Source organism: Thermobia domestica, chromosome 1 (assembly GCF_964235325.1).
Source record: "Thermobia domestica chromosome 1, izTheDome1.hap1.1, whole genome shotgun sequence".
NCBI lineage: Eukaryota > Metazoa > Arthropoda > Insecta > Zygentoma > Lepismatidae > Thermobia > Thermobia domestica.
In genome coordinates this window covers 77112937-77135399 of record NC_137454.1, presented here as the reverse complement: position 1 = coordinate 77135399, position 22463 = coordinate 77112937, and positions in this window count along the sequence as shown.

Sequence of the window (22463 nt, the reverse complement as noted above, 5' to 3'; positions counted from 1 at the left end):
CAGTAAAGTTTCTCTTTCCAAAGATGGAAATGAAACCAGAAATTGACAGCATAAAATTTTCATCTCCCTTTGTTCCCTTGCCTATTCGTCAAGACATCAAATTAAATTAATATTTCAAAAGCCCTGCTTCCCTTTGCCTTAGGTCGAAAGTCATCTTTCCCCCCTTTTCTTGTTTCACAATGAACATCTGCTTTTCGTCTTTGAATTTAAGATTAGCTCTTCTTTGCCAAATAGATCAGAAATAAATTTTTCTTGAAAAGAAACATGTAGCAATCTAATCAGCAATCTGTGAAATACGTAATATAGTTTCATCAAATTGAATGGCTTATATTGAGTTAGATTATGGTAAATTTAGAATGGTGTTGAGAAGAGAGAGAGGGTTAGAATAGATTAGTTCAGGAATAAAGAATATAAACATATTTTGGGATCCCTCAGTTTTACTTTGCCTAACTTAATGTAACCAAACCTTAGAAGTGTCCGCCGTCCCTCCCCCCTACAAATATGTATACGTAGGTCTATTTGAACAGATGATATTTTTCTTTAAACGTTTCTCGAGTTGGATCGGATTAAGGTGGCAATGTGTAATACGGTTTCCTATTCCTCTCAACAGATGTCGTCATGACAGTAAAATGAACAAGTGACGTAAACAACGTTCTCAAACTTGGATTATAAAACTTACGCTTTTCAAACGACAACCGTGCGCCGGTCATTTTGGTTCACTCCCTTACGTCACATGTTCATGTTATAGTCATGCAAGTAACGACATCTGTTGAGAGGAAACCATACTACACATTGCTACTTTAATTCAATCCATCTTCGATTTTGATTTAGGTGGTTTAGTGTCCCTTTCAGCAGCGAGGCTATATGAAACGAGGATCTACAGCTTAGCATGGAATCCGAACCATATGAGCTCCTGCCGGGAATCGAACCCGGGTCTCCCACGCCAAAGGTCTCCCATGCTAATCGTTAGCCACGAAGGAACTCGACGCCTCATTGAGTTTGGAGGAAACTCAATCCACCTTCGAAAACCGTCCACAGACATTATCTCTTAAAATGTGCACACGTTCTCTCAGCGGTCTCTGCATTAAATGGGACATTTCATCAATTTGCTGTTCATGTATTTCAATTCTAAGCAATATAGACAATTCTTCATCCTGGAATGTCTAAAAGGAAACGTATGCCATGTTTCATTAATATCGAAATTTTGTTTTACAAAGTGTACTTGAAATATTTTCTTAAAGTTGGCAGAGAATTCATCTCTTTATTTGAAATTTAACCTCAGGCAATATGAAACCACGTAATTGTTTATGAAAATTGAGTAATTTCTGGAAAAGGTGAGAAATTACCCCTTAATCTAACTTATTTCAGCTCCACGCATTAAGTCCCATTGAGTATTAAGTCATATTATTAAAATCTAGTGTTTTAGGGAAAGCTACAGTCAAACGTTTTTTTTTTTTTTAAAGTTTCATGTCCCACTATTATGCTCTAAGGCTAAGAGAGAGATGGTGACGATGATAATAAACAAAATGGTGGAATAAAGAAGATGAGAGGAAAGGGGAGAATTGGGAAAAACCCGTTCACACGGTGTTGGTCCACCACAAAGTCCATTTGGGGGCCCACTATACTATCGAGCCTGGGACACTACTCACGAGAGATTAACGATCTACCAATGATCCACTGCTAGGCATGAATTCACTCTATTAACTCTGCAAACAATAGAGGTAATAAGTTGTACAGAAAACATACACTTTGATTCATTAAAATTATAGAGTTTTTGTCATGATTAAAAGAACATATTTTTGTTAAATGGAAAAAAATTAGACCCATATTCTTGGCCTACTTAAATCATAAGCAATAGAGGTGATTTGTAACTCTAAACAAAATTACGCCATATTCATAGAATATTTATTTGGTATCCTTTTTATTATTATTTATTTATTTGGTATCTTAACATGAAAAGTTATTTCTCCCTCGATCCTTCTGAGTTTAAAGTATATTTTCAGGGAAGAAGCTATGAAAGGCATGAACCTACAAATTAAGGTAAGATCCTAACCACACGAGGGGGTTGAATTTATTCTTTTTTATCTCCTTACTGTTGACCAATCTTAATTACAAGTAAATTACAAGCCTTAAAGAAAATCGAATATATTTTAATACGAAAGTTATCGTGTAAAATATTTTGTTATCGCAGTATGCATATGTTCAAACTTACAACTTGGACTTAATTTAATTCTTTTCCCGTCCCCTATTCATGACCGATTTCAATATAAACAATAGACTTGTTTCCTAGCCTTGAAAGAAATCACGTACCAAGTTTCATTAAAATGAGATTCATTTTATAAATGTTATTGCGGAATAAGTAAATTTAGACAGACATATACATACACAACTGGCTACTGAGTCGAATGGTTGCGCTTATGTTCATTTTTCAATTACTTTTATACTATCTATATATAGGGCTTTATTAAAATTTTGTTGAAATAAATGGGAACTTATAATGTCCGTGTAGTCATTTCACGCTTGAATATTAAAGAGTTTTAGTCGAAATGAATGGGAACTTCTAATGTCCGAGTAGACACTTCATGCTTGAATATTATAGGATTTCACTAAAATTTAGTTGAAATAAATGGGAACCTATAATGGTCGTGCAGACACTTCACACTTGAATATTATGGGATTTTATTAAAATTTAGTTAATATAAATGGGTAGTGTCTGTGCAAACATTTCACGCTTAAGTATTATAAGATTTTATTAAAATCTAGTTGAAATAGACGGGAATTTGTAATGTTCGTGTAGACACTTCACGCTTTAATATTACAGAATTTTAATTAAAATTTAGTTGAAATAAATGGGAACTTGTTGTATCTGTGTAATCATTTCGTACTTGAATATTACACGATTTTATTAAAATTTAGTTTATATAAATAAGAACTTGCAATGTCCGTATAGTCAATTCATGCTTGAATGTTATAGGATTTTATTAAAATTTAGTTGAAATAAATTGAAACTTGTAATGTCTGTGTAGACATTTTACACTTGAATATTATAGAATTTTATTAAAATTTAGTTGAAATAAACGGGAACTTGTAATGTCCACGTCCGGTAGACATTTCACGCTTGAATATTATAGGATTTTATTAAAATTTAGTTTAAATAAATGGGAACTTGTAATGTCTGTGTAATCATTTCACGTTTGAATATTATTGGATATTTGTGTATATATTAGATACTTAGTTTATGCAGTGTATCGAGCATGAGGACGAATAATATTGTCGGATGAAATATTCGTTCAGGCGTAATTCAGTGCGGTATTACATGTCAATACATTTAGAAATAAATTATCGTCCCTGTTCAAGCAACTAGCGAGTAATTAATTTGTGCCCAGTATTAGGTAATTAGTTCATGTTATCCATTACAAGCAATTGATAAGTTGAGAGTATACAATACACAGAAAACTAAGTAACTCGGAGAGGAAATGGATTTTGTTTGATGCTGCTAGAAATTGCAATCACAACTGAAATAGAAAAGAGGGGGGTTACGGGGGGAAAGAATAGCGGAGAAAACAAAAGTCGACGACATGACGTCATTTTGCACATGTCATTTGTCAGTGTTGGTTTGCGCTTATTTGCAATGTCAGGAGGTCTTTTCAATGTATTTTTTTCTCCCTCTAAAAACTTTTATTTCTAAAGTAACTATTCGATGTATATGAGGAAGAGGGGTTAAGAGTACGGGGGTGGGGAGCGGGGATAAGGACGAAAAGCAAGAGAGAGAGAGAAAGAGAATATACAGTTAGCACAGCAGTAATGGAACATCCATCATTTGGTTTTAAATTTTGATAGCGCGTCGTTACGAATGATATCTCTCGGTAATGTTATGTGACATCACAAATAGAGGACACTTATTAGTGGTTGAATGGGTACAAGCTTTTCGAAGTTAAAATCTAATTGAGGTAAACTACTTCATTATGGACTCTAACTATGCTAATTTGGTTCTTTTAATAGTGTTTAGGAAGAAAAAGTTAATGTCTAGTTTCAAAGTGGCTACCAATGCGTAAACTTGACCTAAAGCTTTTATAATGCATTTTTTCTTTTTTTTGCCACAAAAAGTAGTGAAATAAATATGAGTGCATATTAGGTAGATAAATAGTTTGTCTGCGTTAATAGGTGATATATTACTCACTAGTCAGTGTAATTTCAAGGCTGAGAAATGGCACGGTAGGTCAATGAAAAACTTGTCGGATGACCGGCCACCAGGGGCGGATCAAAAAGCAAATTTTTCACCTGGGCAAAGTGACTTTTTGGCGTCCCCTCCCTTATTCGTAGCCTATATTTTACATTTTCTTACAGTGATTTTAATATTTTAAACCCATTTTTCAAAAAGAAAAATTAATAATCAAATACACTGTTTCTTCTACATGCCATGTCTCCATTTGTTGATACAGAACCCTTAGTACTATGAAACTATTCTTCCATGGTGGATTGGAAAAAGATGATGTAATTGAATCTACTTAACAACAATACAAACCAAAAAAAAAGTAATAGGAAACACGTTATAAAATCTACATTTTAAGGGTCGTTTTTGGAGAATCGGGCAGTCGCCCTGGTTTCCCGGCCCTTGGTCCGCCCCTGCCGGCCACCCAACAAAGTTCTCTGTCCTTTCTGGTTGATTGGATTGGATTTGAGTTTAGCGTCCCTTTCAGCAACGAGGCTATTGAGAGACGCGGAACCTACAGTTTAACGTAGAATCCAAAGCACATGAGCTGCCGCCAGGAACCGAACCAAAGACGCAATGTCATCCACTCTTGCACTTCCTCATCCGACTGAAACTGACGTCATCGAATATCTTCCTTCAGGTCCCCAAAAATGTGAAAATCGCAAGGGGAAAGATCTTGGCTGTACGGAGGATGTTGAAGTGTTTCTAGCTAAAGCTCTGAAGCGTATCCCTCACCAGATTGGTAGTATGGGGCGGACATTATCATGCAAAAGGATGATTCCGTCCGACAGCTTTCTAGGTCGCTTTGACTTCATGGAGCGTCTCAGTTTTTGCAAAAAGTCTTCATAACGCTTCGAATTTATTGTGACCCTACACTCTAGCAAAGTCAACAAGCAGAGTACCCTCTGCAGTGAAAGAAGGTCATTATGACTTTACTGAAACTTGTGTATACAGCTCTGGATTTCTTTAGCGGTGGAGAATTAGGGTGTTTCCATTGTTTGCTTTGCCCTTTGCTCTCGGGGTTAATTTGTCCCATGTGACGATATGGGACAGAAACGCATACCTCGTGGTACAGCTGCAGATGCTTCAGACATGAAGCCATTCTGTCAATCTTTTGTCCCTCCGTCAGTTGATGCGGAACTCAGTTCACGCGAATTTCTCGGAACTGCAGGTGTTCTTTGATAATGGCATGCATGGAGCCATGGTAATTCCGACTTAACACAAATTTCTTCCTCTGTGGTCTTATTGTGATAAAATCAGCAATCCGCGCAATCACATCAGGAGTAATGACTTGATAGGCCTGTCCTGGGAGCGAAGGGATGTGCGTCCTTTTCAGAATCGCTTATGCCACTTTTGCACACTTGTCATTTGCATGTAGTGTTCGCAAATGACGCTCATACATGCGACGATGAGTTTAGCGTGTTCCGACACCCTCAGCCACCAAAAAACAAACCACACCTCTCTGCTCTACTTTGCTTGCCTCCATTTCTAATGCAGTACGAATACTTTTCACTATGCTCTCCTATAGAGCAGTAAACGAACAATTGTATTTGTAAGTTGTCGCTATACATTTCTCCTCCCGAAAGATGGTAGTATCGATAAGTAAGAGCAGTGTTGCCAACTTTAAGAGGAATGTGTTTTTTTGAGGGTATTCTGTTTTCATTTGACTCCTCTCATATTTATTTATATTTCTGAGTATTACCAGCGTCTATGGCCGTAGGTCCGTCACGTATGAGGGATGATATCCCTTGGCGAGCACATTATCTCAGAAAGGGGGAAAGGAAGGAAGCGGCTTAGAACCTGTAGGTTATATAAGATACCATTCCGACATTTGCCTTGTGTAAATTAGGAAAACCTAGCGAAAACCTCACTCAAGATATCTGGCCTGAAAAGGCTGTTACACGTTTTCTGCCGAGTGTCCTTATCGGAAATCGAACCCGACACAATTCGCACCAAAGACGAGAGCGCTAGGGACTATGGTACATGGGATCACTAGTTCCTGGTTGACATGAATCAGGCCCACAATCATGTGACGCACCACTACTTTCACAAACGTTCCAGTGCTCTATTGTTTCATTTCAGTTTTATGTTTTGTTTAAGCTTGAATAATGTTAACTACTGCATTTGTTGATATTTTGTTGCTGTTTGATTAACCTGATTATCAACCTGCTTAAAGATAGAATGAGTTATATACTAAGCTATCTATATATATTAAAATGCTAGCTTTATATGTTTGTGGTTAAGAAAACTTTATATGTTTGTGGACGTTTATATGTTTGTGGCTAAATCTTTTGACAATGACATCTCGGAAACCACAAACTCGAGCAAGATGACATTTTCATTAATCGATTGCAAATTTTGTTTAGATTGTTCAGTTCTAATCGAATATTTAAAAAATATGTTGTCATTATTTCTTTATTACATTTTTTAGGGATACAGTGGAAGTTATTAAAATTTTAAGAGTAAAGCATCATATCCTACGAGTTATACGTTCCAACACCACATATTTGTATCTAGGGGTTGTATGTCTGTCAGGTGTTTCATGGCCAAATTATAATGAAAAACGAAGGATAACCATTTCTCTAGTCTAAGATGAATCTTTATTGTTTGAAGAGTTTGGCCCAATGAACACCATATGTATCATTGACTAGGAAACAATAAAGTTTTGTAAACGGGTTTTAGGCCTACAAGCCTACAACTAATGTAAATGAGGCTCAACAATGTATAGTTACAAAAATAGTTGAAAATTATGTTTTCTTAATCTAAACTAAACTTGCTTTGTTGCTCGCTATTTAAACAAAAACAGTTTGTTACTTTAGTTTACTCCACTTTCACCTTCGTAATGTCAAATTTTTAATTTTTTTATTTTATTTTTTTTTTATTATTTTTTACAATTGGAAACAAATATTTTTACTACTTTTTTCACATCCACTTTATCTAACATTGTTTTGTAAACGTAGCAAACTGATACATGGTTGAGCCTTTTTGGGGTCATAGTCAGACCCGTAGTCAGCCCAAAAATGTAGGGGGACCCGGCTGAAGTTAAGGAGGGCCGATCCAACCATATTATAGTTCATCACTATATTATAGTTCATTTTCAAGCCTACCGTGAAAATTTTAGGGGGACAGCAAAAATTTAGAAATTTAGGGGGGGCGGCCCCCCTGGATACAGGCCTGGTCATAGTTGACCTAATATACTTTAAATATTGGGGAAGGGGCCGAAAACCGTTTTACAAATATTGTGGGGGGACACGTCCCAGGTGTTCCCGGTAGAATTGACGTCCGTGGAATAATCCTCAGATTATTTCTATTTGGACGAAGACTGGTATTTATCTTGAATTGAACTGCTTAGATTAAAAAGATAGTAGAAAGTGCTGCCATCTAGCATCAATTGGAATGAGCAAGTACCAGTAGGGCTATAATACTAGTACAAACGTTTCCCACGTACGAAGGGTGTTATGCGGGGTATACATCTTTATGAGCGTAAGGTCTGCTTCAACAGTAGAAATGATATTAATTAAGTAAAACAGAATAAAATAAAATATATGCGTACTTAATCTTCAAGAGGACAGGACATTAAAAGAAAGGTTGTCTGCAAGAGTCACCATTAGAATTAAGCGCTGGAAAAAATCAAACGCCGAATCACCATTGAATATTCATGACTGACAGACTGTCTCCCTTATTCTGCGTCCTTTAACGATTTTGGACAAAGATGGAAGGGGGGGAGAGGGTTGGAAAGAAGTGGTAATAAATAAATAAGAATTTAAAAGAAGAAAAAGAAAACGTGTCTTTGTTATCTAGAATTGATCAAGATAGGAAACAAAAGAAGGGGGAGAAACGCAAATGGTTCACACAAAAGTACATACTATATGTTGTGTAGTAAGACACAAAACCACATATAAAATGGCTGACTCTTTTTATTTTTTTTTGTCTCAATGTTTATTTTATCGGCTTGCCCAGTTTATATTTCTGTATCTGTGTTGGTTATATATACATAACCAAACTAACCACACCTTCTTCTGTCTGTCTGTCTCTCCTTTTCTTTCTGCCCAAACGTATAAGCATTACACAAAAGCGATTTTTTTTTTCGAAGCCGCGATACGCATTTTTATTGGCAGTCACAATTTACGATTGGGATCTATATTTTATGTACCTGCCTGTGCTTGCTTATGCGAAAGAGGCTGGGACACTGAGACACCCAGATGGAGAAAAGACAGAGAGATGAAGAAGGAGGTCTGAGTATTTTGTTATACATACTATAATGGCATTCAACTACATTCTTCATTCTACACGCAGCGGTCTTCGTGCTTTGTCTTTTGGTTCCTATGAAAGGTGTAAAAAATGCTTCTTCCATTTTATATCAGTTTTGCAAGATATTGTTTGATAGATTATAATGTTAGCAAAAACTTTCATATTTCCCCTTGTCCACTCTAGTTTTAAGGAATCTGATTTAAAAAAAGTAACTCCGTTCAGGCGCGCACTCAAAAGTGTTTGCTGGGAGGGTTCCAAAGTACGGTATTTTGGGGGAGGATTCAATACATCTATGTAATACTGAACTTGTCTTATTCTGCACCCTGTTAATTTCTGTCATAGATAGATAGATAGATAGATAGATAGATAGATAGATAGATAGATAGATAGATAGATAGATAGATAGATAGATAGATAGATAGATAGATAGATAGATAAAAAGAGATAAAACTAAATTATTTTTATAAGAAAAGAACATCTTTGGTGCGAGCGATCCCGGGTTCCATTCCCGGTAGGGGCACTCGGTCGAAAAAGTGTAGAAACTCAGCTATCTTGAGTGAGGTTTTCCTGGGTTTTTCCTCATTCACACCAGGCAAATGCCGTGATGGTACTTAGCATACAGGTCTCAGGCCGTTTCCTTCCGTTCCCAATGCTCTCTTCCTTCCCTTTCCTCGAATAGTGTAGTCGCCGAGAGACGTCATACCTCATACGTGACGGGCGAATATGCCGAAAATTTAGAAATGTAATTAATAATCCTAATAAGAAAAGAAAAAGTACAGATGAGGGGTAAAATCAAATCTTTAGGCCACATCAATCGTTTCTCTGTTAAACAAGTATAGTTCTGTTAAGAAATTCGACATGCAAATGCTAGTCAAGTTACGAAATATTGGGGTGGATCCAGCCAGACCCTGTGGACCCCTCGAAGGTGGGTCAGCTGATTCTTGTATATATTTAGCCTGTCTGTCTGTGTGTTTGTCAGTTCGGGAGACAAAAAAAAATCTCAATAAGTACTTAAGAGACACCATCCCGGCGAAATTAAATACCGCTAATTTTACAGTAATTATGTGATAACTTCAAATTGATAAGAGATAATCGAAATGTGGAATAAGAGCGCCCTAGACAATATTATTTTGCGTGAGGTACCATTATCACAACTCACCTAGTGGCTTTCCGTTTTTAGCCGTTTAGAAACGCGAAAATAAATGCCGATTTTCAAAATGGCTCGAAATCGAAAGCAGATAAGTGAGTCGTGATAACGATATCTCATGTAAAATGATATTGTCTAGGGCGCTCTTGTTCCACATTTCGATTATCTTGTATGTATTGGAAAATATCACATAATTACTGTAAAATTAGCGGTATTTTAATTTCGCCGGGATGAGGCCTCTTAATGGATCATCATCGACTTTGACCAGGATATAGAGGGAGAAGTGATTTTGTTTGTGGAGGTGATCATCCATCGGAAGTGGTAACATGTCTACCATTTCCGGCTTTAACGTTGAGCACTATAAAGCAAAAACGATCATAGATAGCATGAAATTGTTTTTGGATTGAATTTAGCGTTCTAAGCATAGGTACCATCTTATCTTCTAACACTCTATTCAAATCATAAGTGACAAAAATCTATCACTTCCGGTTTTAACGTTGATCGTTATGAATACGCGACAAAACGTACTAGCGACAAAACGTACCACCGACAAAACGTACCACTTACCCTGAGGGCTGCTTGTGAAGGGTTTTCTAAAAACACTTTAAATAATGACAAGCGACAAAACGTACCACTTGCCTGGAGGGCTACTTGCGAAGAGTCTTCCAATCAGCCATCAAATAATGACAGGCGACAAAACGTACCACTTGATAGGACAGTATATAAGTATATATATACCGGATAAAATAAGGTTAAAAGTTGAACAGATTGGTTGTGAGAAAAGTACCGATGCAAGACCAAGACCATGCCTGCAAGATTCTCGCAACGCAGAGACCATACCTGCAAGATTATCACCAGACCAAGACCAGCAAGAATCTTGCATATGCAATATTAGAATATTTGCTGATTTCCATCACACTTTATCCAGGCTTTGGACTGGCAAAATAACTATATAATGTATAAATATAACTACTTTGGCGTGTTTAAAATCAGCTGTGGTTAAGCTATCGTCAACATTTTTTCCTTTTTCTTTTTTTTTTTTTGGTACGTATTTTATATTTTTGCTTTTCATTTTATTTACATCAGCAGCAAGAATATTTTGGTCTCTTGTCATTTTAGAAGATTCTTGTAGTTTATTCCAGTTTCTGTATGTAAGCTATTGCCTTTAAGCAAGATCTTAGACTACCATTTTCTTCATAGTGGCGCTTCACTGTTCTTTCAAGGCGTTCATCATACTTTATGTACTTCTTCTTCCTCTTGGAGCTTCGAATGTTTAACTCTGACCTCAAAAATGCACAGTGTGATCTCTCGGCTTCTTCCCTCAAACAAACAATGACGTCTTTAACGCGCGGGTTTGGTCTTCCTAATAGTGTGTTTAGCCGGTTGTTCCAACCCTCTACGGCATTTGTAGTTCGGTGTCGTTTATTATTACAATTCCACATTGTTACTGGAATGTCCTCGTTTTCCAACCAATTATTTACAAAGTAATCGAAGAGTTAGCTTCGTTGATTCTGGGGCTTCTGAGTGTATTTCCAGCCAGCCATCGTACACTTCCTCTGGTTTTAAGAAGGCCAGAGCCGCACACATGCGTATATACAAACAGATTTCCTTATTCTGTCGATACTCCACCGAAAGTCCTATCTCCTGAACTTTCCGCCAAAGGCATTTCTTAAAATGAAAGAAACATCCACTGATTTCTGTCGCAGGAAATACTTGGCGAAGCGCAGATATTGCCGACGATTCAAAATCCACGTTCACTATTTCTGGTTTCCACTCCGGAACAGACTGAAGGATGAGTCGAAACAAACGAACATATGTTTCTTTATTTTTGTTGGGTAATAAAGCAAAGACTACCGGATTGATGTTGGTTTCTTCATACGTACTGCCACCCTTCTAGAGGCGGCACTGAGGAGTGGCGAACGCACCCAGAATCTTCCTTTTGAAAGAAGTTTTATATATATCTTTTTCCTACAGCCTTTAAACAAGCGCTCCGTTAGGGACTAATTTATATATTTTACTCCTCATGGAATATGGATTTCTCTCAGGATTAGAAACCTGCTTGTGTTTGATTATTTTTGAAAGTATATTTTAACATCAAAAGATGATATTATATTACGAACGTTTCTATTATATCCATTAATTAAATCACATCTAAAAGTGAGACAAGTGTAATATCAGAGAAGGGGGATGGGATAACGAGTCAGTTGTTACGCCATGCCAGCTCTGTTGGCCCGTGTTTCACGATGCGGGCAGGTGTTTTCACGATTCATCTTACAAATATCTCCCAAACCGTTACTCCATGTTAAAAATCTTAGTGAACCTTCTTTGTAGAAGTAGTCTTAGAAATAAAATGAAAAACGAACAAACAAGCCAGACTGTACGATAACGAAAATATGAGTGATACCGTAAACGCTTCCAGAGGGAGGGGGTCTCGATTTTTACAAATATCCCCTAACCAGTTACTTCCAGCTATAAATTGTACTGAATCGTATTTGTACTACGTAATCTTAGGGGGGAAAAAAGAGTGAACGCGCTAGGGTATATAGTAACGAAGATATGAGTGATGCCATAAACGCTTCACAGGGGGGTTTAGGGGAATAGCGGAATAAGCATCGGGGAGAATTTAGGAGAATTTTGAGAAATTATACCTTTACATGTGTGCTAACGATTGGTAGATAATTCATCTTGCTACAAATTTGTTCTGACATTTTCCCTTCATTGACCGGGCTAGTGGGCAATATATATATATATAACCGGGTCACGGATAATTCGCAACAGAAAATGAAAAGGGGTCAATTCCCACCAGGAAAGCAAAAGGAGATAGGTTATTCGTTATACGTACAATATACCTAATAAGAAAAACACTTGTAGATGAAATATAAGCTTTAGAAATATGAACTACTACTACTACAACTATTATATTTGGTCTAGGAATTAATTCGTGCGGTTGGTACGCACACATTGAAGCTGTAGTACAAACACAAAATACATAAATACCTTAAGAAAAATATTGTCCATCGCTAGCCACCACTTTCGCCCATCTGTCAGGCAATGTACGGATTCCGTGGCGAAAGAAGTCCTCATCCTTGGAAGCGATCCAGTCAGAGACCCATGTTTCGATATCTTCTGAAGAAGTAAACCGCTGTCCAATCAAATCGTTGTTCATGCAATCGAACAAGTAGTAGTCCGAAGGAGCAACGTCTGGTGAATACGGCGGGTGGGGTAAAACTTCCCATCCGACATTTTCTAAATAGGTTTTGACCAGTTTTGCGACATGTGGGCGAGCGTTATCATGTTGAACAATAAGTTTATCATGTCTGTTCTCCCATTCTGGTCGTGTTCTGGCCAGAGCTTGCTTCAAACGCATTAATTGTCGTCGATAACGTTCTCCATTCATAGTTTCACCCGGTTGCAGCAGCTCATAGTACACCACACCTTTCATATCCCACCATATGCACAGCATAACCTTTGCACAGTGAATATCTCGTTTTGGTTGTGATGGACCTGGTTCACCTGGTTTCACCCAGGCCTTTTTTCGTTTAGGGTTCTCGTAATGGATCCACTTCTCATCACCCGTAATAATTCGATGCAGAAACCCCTTTCTGCTCTGTCGTTGAAGCAGCAATTCGCAAATGGTTTTTCGTCTTTCAACGTCTCTGTCTTTTAATTCATGTGGAACCCAATGTGACATCTTTTGAATCATTCCCATGGCTTTCAAGCGTTTGGAGACTGTTGTTTGATCAACGCCTAATGCTGCTGCAAGTTGTTCCTGCGTTTGACACGAATCCTGCTCGAGCAATGCTGTCAATTCTTCGTTTTGAAATTTTTTTGGCTGTCCAGCTCGCTCTTGGTCTGCCAAGCCGAAATCACCACTTCTAAACCGTGCAAACCACTTCTGACACGTTCGCTCAGCTAGAGCATGGTCACCATACACTTCCACCAAAATACGATGACTTTCAGTCGCACTTTTCTGCATGTTAAAGTAATACAGCAGGACACCCCGCAAAAACACTTTATCAGGCACAAATTGCGCCATGTTCACTTAACTACAAACTGGTGTTGTTGACGCTTTAATCCACTGCCCTATACTACGAACGATACGCGATGACAGGGGTTTGCAACACATGTGTGGATACACGGAACTGTGGGACGCTCCGTTCGTTGCGCCATCTCTTGTCCACCCGCACGAATTAATTCCTAGACCAAATATTATTACTATTATTATTGACCATATAGGTTCGGAGGCCAATTCACCAAAATCTGTTGACTCCATTCTTAGAAGCCCATTATTATTATTATTATTATTATTATTATTATTATTATTATTATTATTATTATTATTATTATTATTATTATTATTATTATTATTATTATTATTATTATTATTAGTTTTGAAATACTATCAGCTGAACTTCCTATTTGCTACTTATTTCCTATTTTGATGAATGTTGAACAATGACTTATGAGAAATGATAACTTCGATTAAAATTTATTGTGATTACGGAATTTAGCTTGAAGTACCGTGATGAATTCAATATGCTATTTCGATGACAGCAGAAATTATATTCTTTTGACACACATATTCATATGGCCACGTCTCTCGCAAGAGGAAACCAAAAGTGTCATAAAATTCCTGACGTAAGTTGTTAATTTATCACATCATTAACTTCACGAGTGATCAAAATGATGTGTTTGTGCATATAGCTTTCAGTTTATTTATAGACCCTATTAATTGCTGTATATTTATATTTTATTGTTTGTGAAGTCAGTGTCAAGATTTTGTATCCTTGGCCTTTTTCTTTTGGCGCGAACAATTTTTTTCACTCATTCATGTCTGCATACTTTCTTTCATCTGTAGCGAAATGGATCCTCAGAAATGTGCATCGGAATATGTAAAAGAGCAACCTTTGTGTAGATTTAGGCCATCTGTCCCGAAGGAAAAGAAAGGATGTTTCCATGCTTCTTTCCTACCGCGTAGGGTCTTTGTTTCTTCAATTCCCAGTTTCAGTACAGTGCAGTTTATTGTACGTGTAACATGGAGCACGCTGCTAGTACACTTGGAGTGGAAGAGCAATTTGTTTTTTTTTTGTTCTTATACCTACCGTACTTGTAGCATGTAATTATGCTGCTGGTAGGAATGGTAGGAAGTGACTATGGGTGAGGAGGGATTGGATAAGACGTCGTTATGGCCATGGTATTCACTCCACTCTTTTACCAGAGTTGAGGATCAATGACAGTCATTCTTATTTCAACTACTTACGAATGACTGACGAAAGTTGTTCTTTGTTCAATGACGTCACTCATGATGAAAGAAACAACTGTCCATAGGCGGTCAGAATCTCACATACAGATGGATGTATGAAATATATAGCTGACGTATATAATATACGTATACATGTGTAGTATACGGAAGTTTGTTAGACGTCAGACACCCTGCAGCGACATGATATAATGTCTAAATGAGAAAAAGGCAGTAACTATGTAGTATATGGATAACGTATGCTTCGTACAGATTTCCGTACTAATCGTAAGGATTCCATATATTTGTACAGCGGTGGACACTTCTAAATGGTACACCTTAGCCGTAAATCTCCATATGGCTGTACCATTTAGAAGTGTCTACCGCTGTACAACATACCGCTGTCCGAATAACGGATTTTTCTCAGTGTACACATAATTCTATACTATATGCAATAGTATCATATATACTTTGATTTTCATATTTATATTGTCAATGTAAATAGCAACAATACAAAATATCAATATCAATATCAAAATACCTGTATGTTTTTTTGTAGTTTCAATCAAATCATAATGTCAGATAATGGGGGATCAGGGCCGTCTTACGCATCCTTTTGCATTGTTTGCTTAATATATGGCCAAACATGTCTTGAGGCTGTGAACTGTGGAACCTTTTACGTACTGCGAGCAGTGGCGGTTTTAGCGGATAGACACGGGGCTACCCAAAAATATATAAAACTGAAAATATATAAACACTAAAAGATATAGTAAAAAGTAAATATATTTTCACTTTTTCTATTAATGGTAAATAATTATTTAATAAACAGCATCAACAACTACTGTAAAAGTAATTTCCTATTGTCATTAATCAATCGAATGTGCATATGTATCCATACGCGAGGAGCGGACCTACCCAAAATTAAAATCCTAAAACCGCCCCTGACTGCGAGCTTTAGCATGTTGGAGGTGAACTACTGGAAAACAATACAATTGAAATGACTTGATACTAGACCGAAGTAAGTTTGTTTTATCTTTGTTTCAGCTATAATGTCAAACGGTTTACTTGCAACTGAGTCAGTCAATTTTCAATTTCTATGCAGTTAGCTATCTTTTTTTTCTTTTTCTTTAATCACATTCATTTTTACTGATATAGATGTGAATAACGCTGCTAATAAGAGAATAGTATCTAGTTATTTTTCCAAGAAGAACAAGTAGAATAACATCTAAAATTTATGATAAAACTAAAAGAAAGAGTTATTCTTCTTACAGAATTATTGCGAAAAAATGAAATGAAATCTTTAAGTTTTACGTCCCACGGTTATGCCGGTTATTCTAAAGGAGACGGTGATGAGATATGAATGAAATGGTGGAATGAAAAAAGTGGGAGGAAACGGGATAACCCCGAGAAAACCCAGGAGCATGGTGTTTGTCCACCACAAAGTCCACACGGCGCGAGCTGGGATCGAACCAGATACCCCAAGAAACGGAGGTGAACGCTCTACCACTGAGCCACCACAGTTTCTATCTACAATCAAAATATAGGCATAATTAGAATAATTGCAAAACCTAAGGATTTCTGCTCAAGTACAACCCTGAAAACTATGTACATCGGTTCAAATTTCCATTTAATCCATCATATATATATATATATATATATATATATATATATAATATTATTTGGTGACAATCAGTTTATCGGAAAAAAACATTATTACTATTATTATTATTATTATTATTATTATTATTATTATTATTATTATTATTATTATTATTATTATTATTATTATTATTATTATTATTATTATTATTATGAAAATTAGTAATTGTGAAAGATAATAACTTCGATTAAAGCTGCTATGATTACAGAATTTAGCTTGCAGTACCATCCTGAATTCAGTATGCTATTTTGATATCTGTGAGGAAGCTAAATTATTTCGATGCCTACATTCATGGAACCGAGCTGTTAACAAAAGAAGAGACACTTGTTTTCCCTGGCAGTCGTAAAAATGTGTATTTTGGCTCTTCCCCCTCCAGCCCAAAAGAAACCGTTGTTTCGGAAGCGGCGCAACTGGATTTTCTTTTATGTCAGCGGGAGGGCGATAGCAGGTAGCAAGCAAGACGGCCCAAAAAGTTGGACACTGTTGAACTTCTTGCAAGATGGAAAAAATGTTTTATGACCCTTTCAAGACTGTGTGTACACGGGGAAATATGGTAGGGTTTCAAGATTTTTTTTATGACAGCTACAAGATCTTGTACAGCGGGGGACACTTCTAAATGGTACACCTTAGCCGTAAATCTCCATATGGCTGTACCATTTAGAAGTGTCCCCCGCTGTACAAGATCTTTTATGGTGTACACGGGGTTTTATTCCTTTCCAGCCTGCACTCACTCAAGGTCAACTTTTTCCTTGAAGTGGTACGTTTTGTCGCGGATTAAATATCTGAAATGTTTTAATTAGTCCATGACAGGTTGTAATTTATATAAGTGGTACGTTTTGTCGTGGAATACATATCAGAAATGCTTTAATTAATCCATGACAGGTTGTCATTTATGACAGGTCATCAAAAGTGGTACGTTTTGTCGCGAAAATTCAAGTGGTACGTTTTGTCGCTGGTACGTTTTGTCGGGACACCGATCGTTATAGAACAAAAAAAAAAAAAAAAAAAAAAAAAAAACGGTAATAAATAGTGAAAAGTGGTTTTCTCCAATCAATTAAGCATCCCCAAGAATATATTCTATTTCCATTCTAATTAATCTCTCCACTAAAACTGCAAGTGTTGGAAACATTGACTGGGAAAATATCACGCCATAAAAAAATAGTTTCTCCCGATTTTCTTGCAAACTACGCATGAGAATTTACCTTCAAGCATGTCATTCTATTCATCTCAATGTGATCTATCAATTGATGTATCGATCTATCGATTGATCGATGTATGTCTTATCTTTGGACAAAGTCACCGTTTAACAAAAATTAACATTTGTCAGTTGATCGTAATTTTGGGCTATATCTTATTAACGATATTGTGTACTTTTTTGTCTTCCATACTGTCTCATGCTGTCAGTCTTGCCATACGGTACTGTGCCATACTGTCAGACATGTCATACTGTGTCATACTGTCAGTCTTGCCGTGCTGTGTCATACTGTCATACTTGCCATATAGTGTCATGCTGTCAGACATGTCATATTGTGTCGTATTATCAGTCTTCCCATACTGTATCATACGTCGGATTTGTTGTACTGTGTCATACTGTCGGACCTGCCATACTGAGTCATACTCTGAGACTTGCATACTGTCATACTGTGAGTCTTGTCATATTGAGTGATTGGTTGATAAACAATGCTTGACTCTATATTTGCCACTATACAGCTTTGTTGAAGCATATTGAACCGTGCGTTTTGTTAACCAGTGGTTCTCAACCGGTGTGCCGTGACACACTGATGCATCGCACAGCCCCATAAAGTGTGTCGCGGAATTTTAGAATTTAAAAAAATCATGAAGCATTTATTAATTAGTTAAATCAATTTTTTATAATCAATTATTTAAACAGAGTGTACTAGTTAACGCCCCATAGAGGCAGCAATAATGCTCAGAACTATGTAGAGTCGTTATTTCTTAGAAACTTATATTCTTAAACAATTATAACTTATACCATTACTAGCAGAATACACAGGGAGAATACATTTCATTTTGTACATGAAGAGGCTAATTTGGATTTAGACGACATCGGAAATGTCACTGTTCATCTCAGGGATCTCGAAAACTAAGTATTCGTCATCTTCCCCCCTTCCCCTACGTTGAATCGTCAAAGTGAAATGATAAAAGCCATCCCAACCTCATCTATGTTGAAAATTTGATCGAGATCGGTTGGGTGGTCCAAGAGATACGAAATCACATAGTCACTTACATACATACATACATACATCCATACATACATACATACATACATACATTATATAGATAGATAGATAGATAGATAGATAGATAGATTAATAAACAATCAAACAACTGTGTCACGACGTCGTAGGCATACAGTGAAATGTATCGTCAGTCATAAAAGGTTATGAACCACAAGATAGCAACAGCAACTGCTTCCAAATTATTATTATTATTATTATTATTATTATTATTATTATTATTATTATTATTATTATTATTATTTATTTTATGTATTTTATTTTATTGGATTTGAACAAAAGGTTAGAACCCATTTACAGTGTTTACACTATTTTTTACTACTATACATTATTACAAATTCCTTTTACTATATTTTTTCTTTTAAGTTTCCATCTTACAACTTAAATCAATTTCTTTAACTTTTTTACTTATACTAGTATACGTTGCACTTATTCTCCATGTTGGCGACTTCTGGAGTATATTAGTCTTGGTTTTCTGGTATAAAATATATCAAAGTTATCTGGTCGTGTGTTTCGAGGTGGAACATGAATATGAAAAGATGAAATAAGTTCGTTACAGTCAACTTTACCATTAAATATTTTATAAAAGGAATATCATATCAAATAATTCTTCTTTGTTATAAACTTATGATACCAAAATTAGTGTTTAGAGAGTTACTGCTATCTGTCTGTGGGTATATGTGTGTTGCTCTGTACGTTAGATGCCTTAAACATTTTGATTTAATTTTTTGTAGTATGGCAATATTATTTTTGAAGAGCGGATTCCAAATAGGTATAGTACTTACATATCCCAGTTTGAAGTCCCATAGACTTCATAAAGTCTTTGAAATATTTTATTTTATTTTATTTTATTTTATTTTTTAGTTCTCGCCCAGTTCTAAGTAACAATCCAAGATTTCTATGCGCTTCATTAATGGTGTTGTCAATTTGACAATCGAATGTTAATTTGAAATCATATAAGATAAGTAAGTCCCTAACTCTTTCTGGAGTTGGTAGTATCTTGTTGTTAATTAAATATGAAAAATATGTCGTTACCTTTCGTCTTGTAAATGTCATTACTTTACATTTGTTAACATGTATTTCAAGGAATTTTTTTTTTTACATCACTTAGCTACAGAGATAAGATTCGCGTTGGAGCTTCTTATTAATTGAATAATGAAGTTATTAGATCATCTACAAATAATAGTTCTTTATTACTTTTGTATGCAACTAGGTAGGCCATTAATAAATAGTAAGAAAAGCAAGGGCCCTAGGTTGGAACCCTGCGGAACTCCAGACAGTACTGAGTAATCATTTGATCGGCATCTTTTATATACAAAAAATTGTTTACGATTTTGTAAATAAGATGAAAAAAGTTTAATAAGAAATAACGAAAAACGAAACTGATTGAGTTTTTTCAATAATTTACTGTGGTTTACGATATGAAAAGCTTTTGGAAAATCTGTGTAAATTATGTCAACCTGACCTTCCCCCTAATCCACGAATGTGCAACATAGTTGGTAATTATGCTAAGATTTGTTAGTGTAGATCTACGTTTTAGAAAACCATGCTGATACTCTGAAATTGATGATCTGATGCGGTTCATAATTCGTTGGTAAAAAATAGTTTCAAATAGTTTTGCAAAGACACATAAAATGGCAACCGGTCTATGAATTAATATGTAGGAGAAAACCTTAAGCTATACACTATTTTCTCTTATTATGTACTAGATAGCAAAATTTAGAAATTTTTATCTGCAGTTGGCTACACAATATTTGTCACATTATTTTTCGTAAATGATTTTCAAAAAAAAAAAAAAAAAAAAAGCGAAACAAATCTACTTAATATTTATGCATAAATATAAATTTTCATGTACATAACGTTAATACTTTTAACAACAAGTATATATATGTATGCAGCGTTCTTTTATCCATATATAAGTATAAATAAGTGTCTTGCCTAATGAAATAAGATGGCTTGAGTTCCTCCCTTGACTAAATGGTTTTTTCTTCAGCCCAGTGCAGATGTCACCCAAAAGCAGAATCAGGAACATTATGTGGGTAGTTTTAATGCATCATCAACTTAAGTTATGCGACGGAATGAGTGATGAAATCTGACTACAATATGGTCAGTTGTTGCTTGCTGTTCCTTTCTGGAGAGATGATTATCTTAAGGGCCACCACCAACCATTGTTTCTCGTTTGCATTCTGAGACAGGAGAAGTCAATAGGAGAGAACAAATTGGGAAGGAGGACACATTAGGTGATAAAAAAAAAAAGGTACATGCAGACGCTAAATTTCTCTTCTCATACTTTCTTTCTGAGTCTGATACTCGTATGTGTATGTATGTTTTCCTCTTTTAGTTTAAATAGCTTTCGACTCAACCATGTCATTATAAACACACATTTTATACCAAAATACCTCTTGTTCATATTATCTGACCTCTTAACACAGGCCAGTAATTTATAAATGTTTCTTTTATGTATTGTACTATATATTTTTAAATTACAAATGTTTGTTATGTACTATACTATATGTTTTAAAAACATATTACAAAAATAATCCTGGGGCCGCGGTGACTCAATGACAGAACTTTCACGTCTGGTGCATGAGTTCTTGGTTCGAACCCAGCTGACGCAAAGTGAGCTTTGTGGTGGATGGACAAACACCGTGTGGGTGGGTTTTCTCGGGGTTCTCCCGTTTCCATTTTATTCATTTGTCATCACCTCTCCTTGTAGTCAAGCTGGCATAACCATGGTACGTGAAATTAAAAAATGAATGAATGAATGGGGGAAAAGAAACCATTCCATTAGCAAATAGATACACATTTTATACCGAAACACGCTCTTGTTCATATTTCCTGACTTCTTACTACAGATCAGTAATTTATAAATGTTTGTTGCATACTCTATTGTAAGCTTTAAAAATATATTACAGAAAAAGTAAGTCCAAGAAAAAAAATATTGTGTACATTTTAATATAAATTTTATGATGTCTAACTCAAATGTAGGAAACAAAGGATGATTACACACAATTTTAAAATGGAACACTAACGTAAAACAGAGACCTAGTTCTTAAATAAATGATTTATACTTGTTTTGGTAGTCATTGGTAAATGATTATACAAATTGACACGATAGGCTTAAAAGCGTCAAGACCTCTCTTCAACTTTTCCTTTTTGAAAAAGTCCTTGGCAGAAAAATCTTTATTAGATTAGTGCTTTTTCTTGGCAAAGACACGTTTTTATAAAAGCGTTTCAAGTCATGTAGATTGTTAAAAAAAAATAGTATTACTAATTTAACTACGGAATTTCTTCTTTTTCTTTTTTGTTTTAGAATTAGACCGAATAGCCGAAAGTGTACCGTATAGCCCAAAATTCTCACACTTCAATATTAATTTTTGTCTAAGTATCATATACTATTGTCATATGATGAGACATTTATAAGCGATAAATGACAGCTAGGAATGGTCCCAAAACCGATACTAGTCTCGATCTCGATATTTCGAGACGAGACCAAGAAAGGCGTTTATAAATCCATACTACACTTGTGATTCAACATACCGAGACTGAGATAGGAATGTGTAATTCGAGTCTATACCAAGAAGTCGAGCCTATACCGAGACGAGATTAAGCTCAGACTGAAAATCTCGATCTTGTCTCGAATATTAAAAAAAAAAAGAACTGAAATTATTTTTACTCAAAATTCTTGCGTATTT